The sequence below is a fragment of the Monodelphis domestica genome, chromosome 3, assembly GCF_027887165.1.
Source record: "Monodelphis domestica isolate mMonDom1 chromosome 3, mMonDom1.pri, whole genome shotgun sequence".
NCBI lineage: Eukaryota > Metazoa > Chordata > Mammalia > Didelphimorphia > Didelphidae > Monodelphis > Monodelphis domestica.
In genome coordinates, this window is record NC_077229.1 from 401,180,766 (window position 1) to 401,196,994 (window position 16,229).

Here is a 16,229-nt window from a genome sequence, read left to right on the forward strand (position 1 = left end):
CAATGTTCTCCTGGTTCTGCTCACTTCACTTTGTATTAGTCCATGTAAATCTTTTCAAGTTTTTCTGAAATCATCCTGTTTGTCATTTCTTATGGCACAATAGTATTTCATTACAACCACATACCATAATTTGTTCAGCCCTTCCCCAATTGATGAACATTTCCCCCCCTTTTTTGATAACAATATCATTCCTAGATGTGGGACCAGAATTCAGTGCCAACCTCCAGACATAGATATGTACAGAGAACAGAGTTACCATTGCTTCGTTATTCTTAGAAATTGTCTCAATATAGCTTGTTTGTTATTAGCATTTTTAATTTACACATCAATCACACTGATGGCTTATCTTCAGCTTGTAATCCATTAAACTCCCTAGAATTTTGTCAAACAAATTGCCATCTAAACATGCCTCTTCTAATTTTTATTTGTGAAGTATTTTTTAACTGAGGCATAAGACTTTACATTTATCTTTATTCAGATTATTCTTAGCCAGAACTCTGGTCTAGTATTGTAAGTTATTTTTGAATCCTGGCTGTCATCCAGAATATCATCCATAGGTTTGATAAGCATTCCACCTTTGCCTTCTATTGGTAAAAACATTAAACAACAGAGAACTCACTATAGATCTCCGGGGCATTCCACTGGAGGCCTCTTAATTGATATCAACTATTAATAACTAGTATTTGAGTCCTGCCATTCAATCAGTTACAAATTCATCTAATTATATTATCTAACCACATCTCTTCATCATTTCCATGAGGATGGCATGAAGGACTTCTAGCAAATGAATTATTAAAGTCTAAGGAAACTTTATCTATTGAATTTTCCTCAACTTTAGTAAATTGCTTCAGTAAACCTTTCACACACACACACACACACACACACACACACACACACACACACACAAAACCAAGGCTCTTTGTGATCACTGCTTCCTTTTCTGGTTCAACAACCTTCTCTTTAATAATATATTCCAGAACATATTATTTTGCCAAGAATTAAAGACAGGTTTCCCAGCCTATAATTTTCAGTCTATTCTCTTCCCTTTTTTGAAAATTAAGTCAACATTTACCTTTCCTCAGTGTCTTGCACCTCTATGAAAATCATTCATTGTGGCTGGGTGATCTGCCAGTTCTTGCAGGATCCAAGGCTATAGTTTATCTGGGTAAGGTGACTGGAGTTTATCAAATGCAGATAGGTGTCTCTTACAAACTCCTGACTTACCTGGGGTGCCAACTCTCTGTTAGCCATTTTTGTTCTTTTCTTTTTAGCCCAAAGCTTATTCCCCTCTGCAGAGAAAATGGAGGAGAGGGTGGAAATCGAGCAATTCTGCTTTCTCTGTCACCAGCTCTCTTAGTGCTGTCCATACCAAGTAGCCATCCTATCCCTTCTCTGAGTGTCCTCTTTCCCCCACTATAATTTTTTTGTTGCTGTCCTAAGCTTTCCTCACCAATATCAACTCATCTGAGCTTTTGCATCCCAGAATCTGCCTTGTTATATTACCGTGCTAAGCTCTTATATTCATTTATTATCTGCTCTGACTTTCTTCTTTAGCATATACATATACACACATAGACATATATGTATATGTTTTAATGTGCATATATTTTATATATGTGTGTGTGTGTATATATATATATATTTAAATCTAAGTTGGTTGGTAAATTCTCTACATAACTACAGGCTCTTGAAAAAACTTTTATTTTTTCTTTCCCTCATATCTGATTCTCTCTCTTGAGAATTTTATTCTTGAAACTAGAAACTGTTAAAAAATTATTTTTATATGTAATTGGGGAAAAATATTGGGGGAAACAAAAACGAGCTTTAAATCAAATGGATTCCCATTGATTGGGAAATGTCTGAGCAAGTTATGGTACATTAATGCAATGCAGTACTATTGTTCTGTAAGAATCTATGACTATGAAGCATGGGGAAGGCTCATGAACTAAAGAAAAGGGAAGTAAGCAGAAATAAGAAAATATACATAATGATTAAAATATTGTAAATGGAAAAAACAACAACAATGATAATTAGAAATTGAATGCTGTATTATCACAAGCAAACTTGGACACCCATTGAAGAGAGGACAAATTGTACTTCTCTTCCATCTTTGAAGAGATAGGGGTTATGGCTGTGAAAAATGGTGTATACTGATTATTGATTTATTGATTTTTTATTGATTTTTATTTTTTGTTTATTGATTAGTTTTGTTAAATAGCCCCTTTTCCCTCCCTCTTTCATTAGTTTTTACTTTATCATATAAGAGTTTACTTCTCTTTTAAGAAAGAGGGAGAGATATATTGGAAAATGAAGGTGATATGAAAAAGAACACAATAAAATTGTTTTTAAAATAATTCCATTCTTACCACACTACCAAAGAATTATTTTACAAAGCTAGAAAAATAGTAACAAAATTGATTTGGAAGAATGAAAGGTCAAGAATATCAAAGGGACAGGGCTGCTGAGTGGCTAAGTGGATTGAAAGCCAGGCCTAGACGTGGGAGTACCTGGGTTCAAATCTAGCCTCAGATACTTCCTAGCTGTGTGACCCTGGACAGGTCACTTAAACCCCATTGCCTACCTTTTACTGCTCTTCAGCTTTGTAATGGATTCTTAGTATCCATTCTAAGACAGAAAGTGAGAGTTAAAAAAAATATCAAGGGAATAAATGAAAAAAATTGAAGGATTGAGGCTTAGCAGTACCAGATTTCAGACTATACTACAAAGTAGCATTCACCAAAATAATCTGATAAAGGATAAGAAACAAAATGGTGAATCTGTATTGGAGCAGGTATCCAATACACAATGGTGAATCAATGACCACAGTAATTTAGTGTTTGATAAACTCAGAGATTTAAGCTTTGAGGGTAAGAACTCACTTTTGACAAAAATTTCTGGGAAAACTAGAAAGTGGTTTGGCAAAAACTAGGTAACAGCCGTTATGCCAAGATAGGGTAAAAATGGTTTCATGATTTAGACATAAAGAGTGATTTAAGCAAATAAGGGGAGCATGGGAAATTTTACCTATCAGATCTATGAATAAAGGACTTAAAATGAGGAAGAATCATTGGAAATAAAATAGAAAGTTTTGATTATTTGAAATTAAAAAGGCTTTGTATTGTACTCAGTCTAATACACTGATTGAAATCTGGTACAAGTAGACCATATTCCTTCTTTTTTTTTTTATTAATTCCCTTGAAAAATCAGAAACCAAGGGAGTGCCTATCAATTGGGGAACAATGGGACAAATTGTGGTATATGGTCATGATGGAATACTATCATGCTTTAAAAAATGGCGAGCAGGGGGGCTGCTGGGTAGCTCAGTGGATTGAGAGCCAGGCCTAGAGATGGGAGATCCTAGGTTCAAATCTGGCCTCAGCCACTTCCCAGCTGTGTGACTCTGGGCAAGTCACTTGACCCCCATTGCCTAGCCCTTACCACTCTTCTGCCTTGGAGCCAATACACAGTATTGACTCCAAGACGGAAAGTAAGGGTTAAAAAAAAAAGGAAAAAAATGGCGAGCAGGAGAGTTTCAGAAAAATCTGGAAAGGTTTATATGACTATGATTAACATAAAGACCAATGCAAAGTGAAGAGAGCAGAACCAGGAGAACATTGTGCAGATATTCCTTCCACATTGTGACTTTCCACAACATGGATACTTTGATGTATTATGGACTGGTATGAGAAATTAGATGGAAATTTTAGAGGAGTTTTATGAAAGCTACAGATAATACATGAAAGACCAGAAGACAACATAGATAAAAGAAACTCAGAAATGCATTAAAATATATATATATAGTGTTGTATAATATCAACATATTTTATCTTTTAAAACCATAAATACACATGATTTCTTTTTTAAAGTTAGAAGTTTGAAAAAAGAGTAGAAAAGCCAGCAGATGACATACAACAGCTAGAAATGTAGAGATATCTTTAAATTTTTAGTAACTTATAGTTACATAAAAGGTATATACTGTTATGTATAATTTTACAATAGGGTACTCTAAACACCCCATAAAAGAAAAAGTAAAAATTTCAGACTTCTTCTCTAGTACAAAGGAAGGAACAAAAAATTTTATGGGGATTTTTCAGATTGCACAGCACGGGGCCTCTAACTCCCACAATGTGGAAGAAAGTATCTAGAAATGGCTACATTATAATAAGGATCAGCCATAAAGGACTTGGCTGCTCTGATTAATACAGTGATCCAAGACAATTTCAAAGGACCCATGATGAAAAATAAAATCTACTTCCAAAGAAAAAAAAAACTGATGAACTCTGAGTGCAAACTAAGGCATATTTTTTACTTTCATTTTTCTTGTTTTGTTTTGCTTTTTGTATTATGGCTAATAGAATGGCTTCACATTTATAAATGAAATCATATTGTTGTCTTCTCAATGAGAGGCAATAGAGAGGGAGAGAATTTGAAACTCAAAAATTTTATAAATGAATGTTAATGATAAATTAATTAATTTTTAGAAAATCATTAAATAAATAAGCTCATTCTTCAGAACTTCTTAATGCTCCTAAATTGACTTCCCCTATTTTTTTTAGCCCATAGGACACTTTTTTTATCCTTTATCTTAAATCTCTAAAATCTGGACAATCCCAGACTATGTTTGATTTTCCTCTCCTCCTAAATCACAAATTCTCAAAAGCAATAGCCACTTTTCCCTTTCATCATTTCCACCCCAGAAATCAATTTCTCCGTTTGTGAGAATTAGAAATAGAGTAGCATTTTCCTTGGATGCCTCTTCTACCTTTTGAGGGATAAAATTATCATTAAGGCAAATTAGGTTATTACTGCTCTACTTTTGGCAAAGAATTTGGCATAATTGATATCTTCTATCACCACTGTATCATACATCTGTGCTAATCTTCTTATTTGTTTCTGAAACTCTCAATTATTTCTTCTTTCTGTCCAAATGGTCTGTAGAATATTTTGATAGCAAAATGTTCTTCACCGTGTTTCTCCCTTCTCGTTCCAAGAGAGGCTTGTAAAACTTTTAATAATCCATTATCCATTACTATTTTATCTTTCTCTGACTATACCATATGCTCCCACAGACCTTAAGTATTAGTAATCTCCTTTGAAGATATCCATTACTTTCATGAGAAGTTCCAGCACTTCATTAGTCTCCCCAACTTCGATGCTCTTTTATCCCTATGTTGCACCTCCTCGTCTGTGCTTTCCATCCTTTGATTCTATTTCCCTAAGATTATTAAAAGTTTGCTTTGTTCCATCTTCTACTAGATTCTTGTTTTCCAGTCCAAACCTAGAGTCTGAAGAGAACCTCTGCTATTTAGCCATATGTAATCAATAAAAGAACTTTGCACTGGCCATGCAGTTAAGCAAAGTATTGGTGAATTACTTCATCAACAATTCTTCTGGTAGTATCAATTAGGCGGTTCAAATGAGCAGAATTTGATCATTTTGATAAGTCTTGAGAATCTCTTTGTTCTGTCCTGTATATATATATCCCAGAAAGACCATGGCCTTTTTTATTGTCCTAATCAGGTAGCCACCTCAGTTACACCTCAGGGGGAACCACCAATCACTAATCACCAATCACCAATACTCTTCTTTCTCTGATCTTTACTGGATGAGTATTCTCCTAACGATGCCTATGGACCTTCTCTATTATAATCTGAAGGACTAGGAACTGTTTTTTCCTAAGAGCATCTTATCCTCCCTCCGTCATTTCAGGAAGTCTCATGTCTATTTCTTTTTCTCTGTTTTCATTTTTTAAATTAAATTTTCTTTTTTCATTCTTTTTTTACATTTTCTTGAAGAAATGCTCACTCTTCTTATATTTTTTCCAGATAACATGTTGATAGTATTCATTTTTGTTCTTTAATTTCCCACACCAAGAGAGACAGAGACAGAGAGAGAACAAAACACTTGTAACAACCATTCATAATCAAATCAAATGAACATATTTTATGTCCCAAAATGTGTCTCATTCTCACCCACAGTCCATCACCTGTGTCAGAAGGCAGACCACATATTTCATTAAAGGTCCTCTGGAATTATGGTTAATCATTGTGTTGATCATAGTTTTTTACATTTGTTTATTTCTAGATTATCAAATGTATTAGGTTCCAACTTTATGTAAAATACATGCATGTGTCTCTGAAAATACAAAGATGAAAAAGAATATTATCTCTGCCCTCAAGAAACTTGCATTCTTGGGTAAATAAAAGATTGAAGCCCTCAGAGAAAAACTGAGGAGGAAAAAAAAACAAAGAATTCAACATGTTTAGCTTGAGGGAAAGGGGGCACATTGATCTAGGAAGGTTTCCTTGAAGAGATGGTACTGAACTGAGCCTTGAAGAAAGAGAAGGATTTCACTTGGAGAGATGAGAAAGAAGCCTGTTCTAGACATGGGGTCACATCCTACACAAATACATGGAATTGGGAGAGGGATGAAAATTAAGAACATTTTGGCTAGAACTGAGCGTGTGTGAAGGCGAATGTAATACCAAATGAGGCTAGTCGGGTGGTTGGAGGCAAATTGCAAAAAGCTTTAAATGTCAGACTGAAATTGATGATGATGCTTAGTGCTCTGACTCCTTCTAAAGAGGGCATTTATGAACTTCCAAGTCCATTACATCAGAAGAAAAGGAGGATACAAAAAAGGAATTAGCTCCAGAGAAACAGGTTAATGAAGTGTAGTGGAGAGAATGCTAGACTTGAAGTCAAGAAGACTGCGTTTTCAATCTCACCTCTGATTAGATGGTGGCCTCAGTTTCTTCATCTGTGAAATGGGAATAATAACACCTTAAAAAAACTACCCACAGATTTATTGTGAGGAAATGAAATAATATACACAAAGTGCTATATAAATAAGTCTTGTCTTCCCAACGGGATGGACTGTTCTCTGAAAACAGACACCACCTCCACTCCTGAGAATCTCTTATTTTAGTTGGCAGCCACTTTCTAGAATGTTTCACAGATTCTCTCTACTCCCACAATATCAAGCAGAGTTTCAAGGATATAATAGGTATGGAATAAATACATGTTGATGCTGCTGTGTCTAAAAGCAACTACCTATTTGAACATCCCCTGGGGCATGACATAATAACTCACTTCAACCAGAACAAAACAAACTCCTCTGACATTTAAAGCTCTCCCTAATCTAGCTTCAACCTCTCTTTCCAGATTGATTTCAAATTACTACCTGCTCCTGCTTTCTGTTCTAGCCTAACTGGTTGAACATAGAACAAGACAAAAAGGTTTAGAATCAAAGGACCTGGGTTCAGATCAAGTCACTTGTTTCTTAAGCCTCAGTTTCCCCAGCTATAAAATGAGGACAATTATCTGCATTCCCTCTCCCATCTCAGAATAGTTGCACAGGCTGTCAAGGCTTGGCTCCAGTGCTATCTTCTATGAGAAGAGTTTCTGATTTTCTAATTTCAATATGCTGCTCCTCCAAATTATTTTGTATTTAATTTATTATATATATTATTTATCTGTGTACATGTTCTATGTCATCTCCCTAGTAGAATAATATCCAAAAACAATAAAATATTTAATAACATAAAAGAATAATATTTTAACATATAATACTACATATTCTTGCTTTCTGGACTTTATACAAAGCTTTAAAATGTATCAATTTGTTTTAACAGTATTATCTCATATGGTCCTGGCAACAATTTTAGGAGGCAGGTGCTTTTATTATCCTGTTTTATAATTGAGAAAACTGAGGTAGAAAGAGGATAAACGACTTGTCCATGGCTATTAAAGTGTCTGAGGCTGAATCAGATCTTCCTCACTCCCATGTCCGGGGCTCTATCTACCATGCCACCTCTCCGCCCAATTGAATAAGTTCATCTTGAGGATACAGATAATCTTCTTTTTGGTTTGGTATTTCTAAAGCCTAAACAGTATCTGGCTGATAGTAGGCACTTAATAATGATGAGAGTTAAAAATAATAATAATGATGAGGCTTGTTGAATTTATAGAATTGAACCAATCCAAATCCAAGTTTTTCTGAGGAAGGAAGATGTTAGAATGATGATCATGACAAACAAGTAATCTTCCAGGTGAGATGTGGACAATAAATAATGAAATTCCACTCACTCAAGTGAAAGATTTTTATAGGTCTGGGATGATTGAACTTTACAAGAAACTCAAAGAGCCAAAGAACTCAGTAACAGCCAATTGGACCCTGATTTGGCAGGAACTTTGATGTGATTTGCCAGTTCCTAATATCTATTGCTAAACAACAAGCAGGGTGCTATAAAGGTAAGAATGGAGAAGTGAAATTGAGAAAATTTAAGCCAAAAAAATAGCTACTTAGTGAGAAGTCACCAAGTGGCAAAATTGGCCACTTTGTAAAAAGAGGAACTTGAACAAGTCTCCTTAATTCTCTAGTCCTTTGTTTTCTCATTTGTAAAAGGAGGGAGTTGGGCTAGATCAAGGGATCTTAAGTAGAAGTGTGTGGACCTGATATTTTTCCTCTTAAACTTTGACAACAGCCTTTCAGTATAATTAGTTTCCTTTGTAATGCTATGTGATTTTTTTTTATGATTCTAAAACATAATTCTGAAAAAGGATCCATGGCCTTCATCAGACTCCCAAAGGGGGTCTATGACACACACCAAAAAAGTTAAGAAGTTGGACTTGGATAATTCACATCTAAGAATCCTTCAAGCTCTAAATTCTATGATTTCTTTTGTACAGAGATTTCAATCCTGTTCCTTTGCCTATATTTTTGCTAGGATGTCAATCTAGAATCTTCAGCTAGTTTTAGTTTGCATCCTAAATTCCTTTAGACTTTTTTGGTTATTATAACTTTCTGTTAAAAGTGCATGCAAGGGGCACCTAGGTGGCTCAGTGAATAGAAGGTCAGGCTAAAGAGATGGGAGGTCCTGGGTTCAAATTTGACCTTACACACTTTCTAGTTGTGTGGCCCTGGGCAAATTGCTTAACCCCAACTGCCTAGCCCTTATTGCTCTTCTGCCTTGAAATTAATACCGAATATTGATTTAAAAACAAAAGTTAAAGATTTATTTTTTTTAAATCTCATGTGGGAAAAAGGGGCATATTTCTAGCAGGTCCTTATTTGTGTGCTTGTTTTCCACATGTGCCAGCACATGGAAATTCCCCAACATTCTCCAGGATATCCTTTCCTTTTGCCTTGGCTCCTATGAAGCCGCTGACCATCCTGTTCTCTTTATCTCGGTTGCAGATGGTCTGAACCACATTCTTCATTAGTGACTCACTGGCTTAGATCATTTGCTTCAGCTTCCTTTATAACAGCCTTCGTATCAGACTAGTGTATATTCTTGCTTTCTTGTTTGTCTCATTATTCTCTAAATCATGCAGAAATAATGATTTGTTTCTGCTGTCAAGATCCAATGACAATTGGTACCAAGGCAACATTGCCAGGCTTCTTTGTGAGGCCTTTTCCTTTCTTTCTTCTTTTCTCCTACAAATATAGCCCATTAACTACTATATCTCTCTCAGCTTGTGATTCACATTTATTTAATGAATTTTCTAAGCAACCTTCTATGGCTATCTCCCAGATGCCAAAAGAAAAAAGAAGAAGAAATTTGATCAGAATTTGAAAACACCATTTGGCTGTTTTAACTCCATGATTCCAAATACTTTACTTGTATTTGCTATTATATTTTTATTTCTTCTCGACTCACTTATGTTCATCAGGTCTCGTTCCAGCATTCTCTGGGTCAGCTTGTGGAGGCTGTAACTGTGATGTGAGAAGTGGTGTAAGAGGCATCAGATGTGACATATTTACAACGAGGAGGAGGAAGAAGAGGAGGAATATATCAGGCAAATGGTCAAGTATCCACACAATATTAAGATAATCAGAGGAAGGTCTCCAGCAGCCATGGGTCTAATATCTATAAAGGAGTTGGACAAGTGGTAGGAGGGGACTAGAGTTGCCCAGGGTGGGTTGTGATCTGCATTTAATACTAGCACCTTCCTTCTGAGATTATCTCTAAATTATCTTGCATACATATAGTATCTGAATATATTGTTTGCATGTTGTTTTTCCCAACAGATTCTGAGCTCCTTGAAAGCAGGGACTATTTTTTGCTTCTCTTTGGATCCCCCGTGTTTAATAAAATTTGTCAGTTTCATTCAAAAATATTCCCACTGACCAATGTAGCATTTAAGTATTTTGCATTGACCAAGTGTTTGGACGTTATGTGGTCAGCCAGGTTCTTTTCTCCTCTCTCTTTAAATTATTCTGTGATTGGGAGAACATTGCACATAGTAACAGTAATATTATACAATGATCAACTGTGAAAACTTGGCTGCTCTCAGAGATACAATGATTGGAGACAATCCTGAAAGACTTATGAGAGGGAATACTATCCACCTTCCAGAGAAAGAACTGGTGGAAGCATATTATCTTTCACTTCAGTGTATTTATGGTTTTGTATGAGTAGGGTCTTACAACAATGACCAATATGCAAGTATGTTTTGCATGATAATAAAAATAAATTTTTAAAAATTATTCCTCTCCATAATATCTCTTGCATCTATCTTTGCTACTTCTTAGTGCCACCACCCTAGTTCAGATTCTCTCACTTACAACACTGAAGTAGGTCCTTAATGATTCTGCTCCAATATATCCTACTCATTAGATTTTTCTTATACCCAGATTTGATCATTTCATTCTTCTGTTCAAAAATTTTCAATGCCTCCAAAATGTTTAATGTGAATCTTAAAAACTACTCAGACTCTACTTTAGAAGATTTGATTTAGCTATTTCCATATTGTAACAATGGAGATACTTGATCTAACAAGAATCAGGAATGTCTTGGGAACTTTACATTACTCTACCCATACTTAGACATACTTTGGGGGAAGATAAAGTTGTAAACTCCTGATTGAACAATGAAGGTACTTAACTCATACCTTATAGTAAAGCTAGAACCTTAAGCTAGGTCTATTTTTAGATCTAATACAAAAGGGTGTTAAGTACCTATAAAGGTTAAATTAATCACAAAAAGGTCAAGTAACTCCCAAAAGGCAAGCTTAACAAAGAAGTCTGAAATACCTCAGAAGATATAATCTAACCAGAAAAGGTGAGAACTAAAGAATGGATAGTACTGGAGAAAATCTAATCAAAGAAGGTGAGAACTAAAGAATTGGCCGTCCTGGAAAAAGCGTGTACTGTGATTGGTAGATGTGAAAATTTAGGGGAGGTGACATAAGAGAAAATTTCTTTAAAAGGAGGCTAAAAAGTCAGTTGAGGCAATGGAATTCAGTTCAGAGTGCAATTGGATTCGGAGTTCAGTTCAGGACTAGAACTCAGCCTGGAGGATCTCACTCAGACAGCTTCCTTGGAGACGATCTTGTGGTGAGTTTTAATATCTTTTACCAATTGATTCATATACCTCATACCTCAGCCACCTAGCAAAACATTGGTTTTGCTTTCTTTTCTTTTCTATTTCCTCCCTCGCTATTCTAATTCCTCTTAGAAATTTGAATATCGTGTATATCTATAGTTAGAAGTGCATTTAGGATTACAAATTGATTATGTTAAATGATCAATGGGGAGACTAGTCTCCCAATGATCATCAGGGGGGATTATAAATCTTGAAATTTCTCAGACTTGTGAATGTTAAAAATTTCCACATTGAGGAATCCTCCATTGGAACAAATTCCCTACTGGAAAAATTCCCCATTTTGATGTGAGAACTCGCCAGGATCAGAAATGGGAGGACCTCTACTCCACCCATACTTAAGACTGTTTTAGGAGAGACTGAGGCAGGTAGAAATTAGTTTCTCTCTGCAAGGAGTATTATATTTTTTAGAGGTTTATTAAAGGCTCAAGATTCAAGAAAATACAGAATAAGAAAAAACACGTGCCTAGGCCAGAGGCCTAGACAAGATAACCTCACATCACGGAAGAGATGCGTCTGCTCCACAACAGAAGTCCAAAAGAGAGCCAAAAGCCTTTGCAATCAGCTTAAATCCTTTCTCGATCTCAGCCCAGGTGAGATTACAAGGCATTCTGGGGAAGTGGAGCAAAGGCTTGTGGGGATTGAAGTCCTGGATTCCAATCCATTTTTACATTGTGCACAAGATTTGAGAAGTTTTGAATCAAGCCTGTGAGTTCAAATTGGGCCTTGGACACTTGCTCTCTGTGTGACCCTGGGTAAGTCACCTAATCCTGTTTTCTTCAGTTTCCTCCTCAGTAAAATGAGCTGGAGCAGGAATGGTAAACTACTCCAGTATCCTTGCCAGGAGTCCCAAGTTGGGATCATAAAAGTCAGTTTCAGCTGAAACAACTTAATAACAAAAGTACTAGAAATATTTAGTTAAATCATCTGTATTTACTATCTATAAGAATATCATTAAATATGACTTATACTTTCTAAATTAGAATTGAAGAACTGAATCCACCAAGAGCTTAAATTTGGGGCAGCTAGATGTTGTATAGTAAATGAATCACTGGGCCTGGAGTCAGGAAGTCTTGTTTTCCTATATTCAAATCTAGCCTCAGACATGTTTTAACTGTGACCCTGGACAATTGGTTTAACCCTGTTTGCCTCAGTTTCCTCACCTGTAAAATAAGCTGAAGAAGGAAATAGCAAATGACTCCAATATCTTTGCCAAGAAAACCCCAAGTGGTGTCACAAAGAAGTGGACATGACTAAAACAAATCCACAAACAAAAACAGCATTTGGAAGTCAAGAGGGTAGGCAATCCCGACTGAGTTCAAATTCTGGCTTTGCCACATGTCGTCCGTTGTGTAGGCAAATGGCTTCATTTCTCTGGATTTTAGCTTCTTCTACAAAATGGGCCAGCTAGACTAGACAACATCTTTAACCTACTGTCTTACCCTGAATAAGTAATCCTTTAATCTTGTGGTTTATATCTTTCCTCCCTCTGTGTCTTTTCTTCCCTTCTAAAAAAAAGTCCTTTGAAGGAATGCATTGGATTTTATCCATATTGGGGCAGCAAAGAAGACAACTTGAGCAGTTTTGAAGGGAACTGAGCTCTGCATGAAAGGATTCCAGGAGCTTTTCCTCATAATGCCCTGGGTCTGAAGTACATGAGGATAGGGGTGGAAACAGGGGCTTTTGGGGGAGAAGGAACCAACAGGCGGTGAATGAATGAATGCAGACTTGTGGGAGTTATGATGATTAGGAAAGCAAAGCCAACTGGGGAAGTCAGTATGGCAAATGGAAAGAGTCAAGCTGGGAGCACCATACTTGATCCAGGGATGCCATGCCGGGTCCATACATGAAAGTAGACCAAGTGAGAATCATAAGACCAGAGTAAGTGAATGAGCAGGCGAGGGGCACTGAGAGGCAGAGGTGACCTTCACAGGCTCCCCAATTCCACCTATGCCCCTGAGACTTTCCCTTCCGGTAGTGTGAGTTTATTTCTGTGGAACTGTGTTTAATCTTATGGGGAAGGTATAAGGGAAATCAAACCCATATGCCTTATATACACAGTCAAATTTGTGGACTTGTGTCGATGTCCCATCAGCCTTAAAACCAAGAAAGTCTTACAAGGAAAGTGAAAATTCATGTATTCAATTTTTTTTCTGGAAGAAAATCCACAATTATTTATTAACTCTACACAATGCAATGTGCTAAGCACTTCAGAGAATGCATAGATATAGACTTTGGAGCAGAGGTCCCAGAGTCAAGAAGTTAAAATCCAACCTCGGGATCTTAATAGCTGTATGATCCTGGCCAAATCATTTAAACTCTATTTGCCTCATTAAAATGGGGATAAAAATAGCACCTGTACCCTACCTAGGGTGGTTGTACAAATAAAATGAGATAATAATCAGAAACTGCTTAGTACAGTGCCTGGCACACAGTAAGCAATATATATATATATATATGTATATATATATATATATGTATGTATATATGTATATATATGTATATATGTATATATATGTTAGCTATTATAATTTATTAGAAGTATTAAGACATTTGCACAAATAGATATAACACAAATTAGAACATAACACATACTCAAGAGGAGTACAAGAACCTATGAGATCAGATAAATGAGAGATGGCTTCCAGTTTGGGGTAAATGAAATCAAGAGAGGCAATTGATCCCTAGGGGCCTTAGTTTCCTCATCTATAAAACAGGGGGCAGGTTGGGTTAGTTTAAATTCCCTTTAAGATCTAAATCCATGATTTCCTGATCCTATGATTTCATGGTGGAGGGAGCATTTGAGCTGAGTCCTCAAGAATGAATTAGAGTCAAAAGGATACCTTTTGACTGTTCTGGTAATTTCATTGACTTCACCTGCCTGTCAGGGAGAAGATTCAGCCCAAAGATTCAACTTTAACTTTGAAGGGGCAAATGGGTGGCTCAACGAACTGGGAGCCAGACCTGAAGACATGCGGTCCTGGGTTAAAATCTGGCCTGAGACACTTCATGGCCGGGTGGCTCGGAGCAGATCGCTCAGACCCCATTGCTTAGCCCTTACCACTCTGCCTTCGGATAATAGACATTTAAATGGATAAACTCACCTAAGGAACTTTAAAGACTAGAGGCTATATTCTAAGACATTTGGGACTCCGATGGTTTATAAAAACTCTCTGTATTTCTATTGCATTTTTTGTTATGGTTTAACTTTGTGATTTTAAGTTCAGATATTACTGGATTCAATATTCTGTTACACTGAAGGTTGATTGATTTTATTTTGAATGTACTGAGTTTTGAAATTCTCTTGTTTTTCCCCTATAACTGTGCTGAACAAATATTATTATAATTAAGCCCATATGAAAAAAAAAAACAGCCTTTTCTATTTTGACTTTGTAAATTATCACATAGATGGACTTCAGGACTGGTTATAATGGTATAACAACCTTTGGAAAATTTAATATGCTAAATATCTCAAATGATTTTAAGGGGTTTTTAAATATGATTTTTGGAAAATTTTTTTAACAATCTCTGGTTATTTTTGCCTGCCCCTACCACGAGGTAAGGCCAGTTGTAGCTGAAGTGAAATACATTTTATAACCCCCAACCTTCCCACATTTCTAAATATGAGAATGGAAGTTGGGCAGTTACTCTCAGGGCATTTGTATCCCTATAAGCCTCCAAAAAAGGAGCACCCTTCATTTATACTCTTCAGCTCACTACTTTACTTCTACCAGAATGATATATAGATTTCTTGATTATGTTCTTAACCCAAGATAAGTTTTACCTTATTAAAAAAAATACATATGTTTATTACCAAGGTTGAAAGATTGCTACGTTTGTAAAAATTGTTGCAAATGTCCATCAATTCGTAGGTTTTTTAAAATGTCATACAACAACTTATGTGAAATATGAAAGTGTGTTTATTTGCTATTGTAATTAATTGGGCTATTGAGAATTTTGGGGATTTTGATACCTACATATTTGTTCTACTGTATTTTTAAAAATGAAAAAATTGTTAACCGTGTTCAATTCATTTGCCTTCTACTCACAGTGATCATGGACAGATATTAAGAGGAAATGGATCTCATTTTTGGTGAGAAAGCCTTGTGTTCTATATTTTCTTAGCTGACACAGAGTGTCAATGATTATAAGCTATATTTTTGGATTTTTTTTAAAGCTCTTTTATTATTATATTTTTCTTGCATGTGCAATATACTTTTTCAGTTTTTTTATTTTTTCTCTCCTTTTTATATTTCAAGCACATGTCACCAGAATTAAGATTTTCTTTAACTTTTTGACTTTTCAGTACTATAAGTTTGAAACACATTTGTCAATGCATGCCCCCAAAGCTTGTGACTATAAAAACGATGCCACTAATTATTTAAAAAATTATGGGGGGGTGGAGGGGATATGACTGAGGAGAGACTCTAAATGAACACTCTAATGCAAATACCAACAACAGGGAAATGGGTTTGAGTCCAGAACACATGTGATAACCAGTGGAATCGTGCGTCGGCTAGGGGAGAGTTGGGGGGGAGGGGGGAGAAAAGAAAATGATCTTTGTTTCCAGTGAATAATGTTTGGAAATGACCAAATAAAATAATGTTTAAAATTTTTTTTAAAAATTGTGGGACTTTGCTTAATGATTCTGTCTGATTCCAGGACAAGAGATACATAAAAGAGCCATTGCACAGAGCCAAAGAAAAGCCAATCCAGGATGCATTGATGCACTTCCAGGCCAATACAAAGGTCTTGAACCTAGTGTGAAGACTTGAGGTTATTGTGTTTAATATGTTGTTAAGACATAGGCTTTCCTTGTGTCCACACTCACTCTGAAGATAC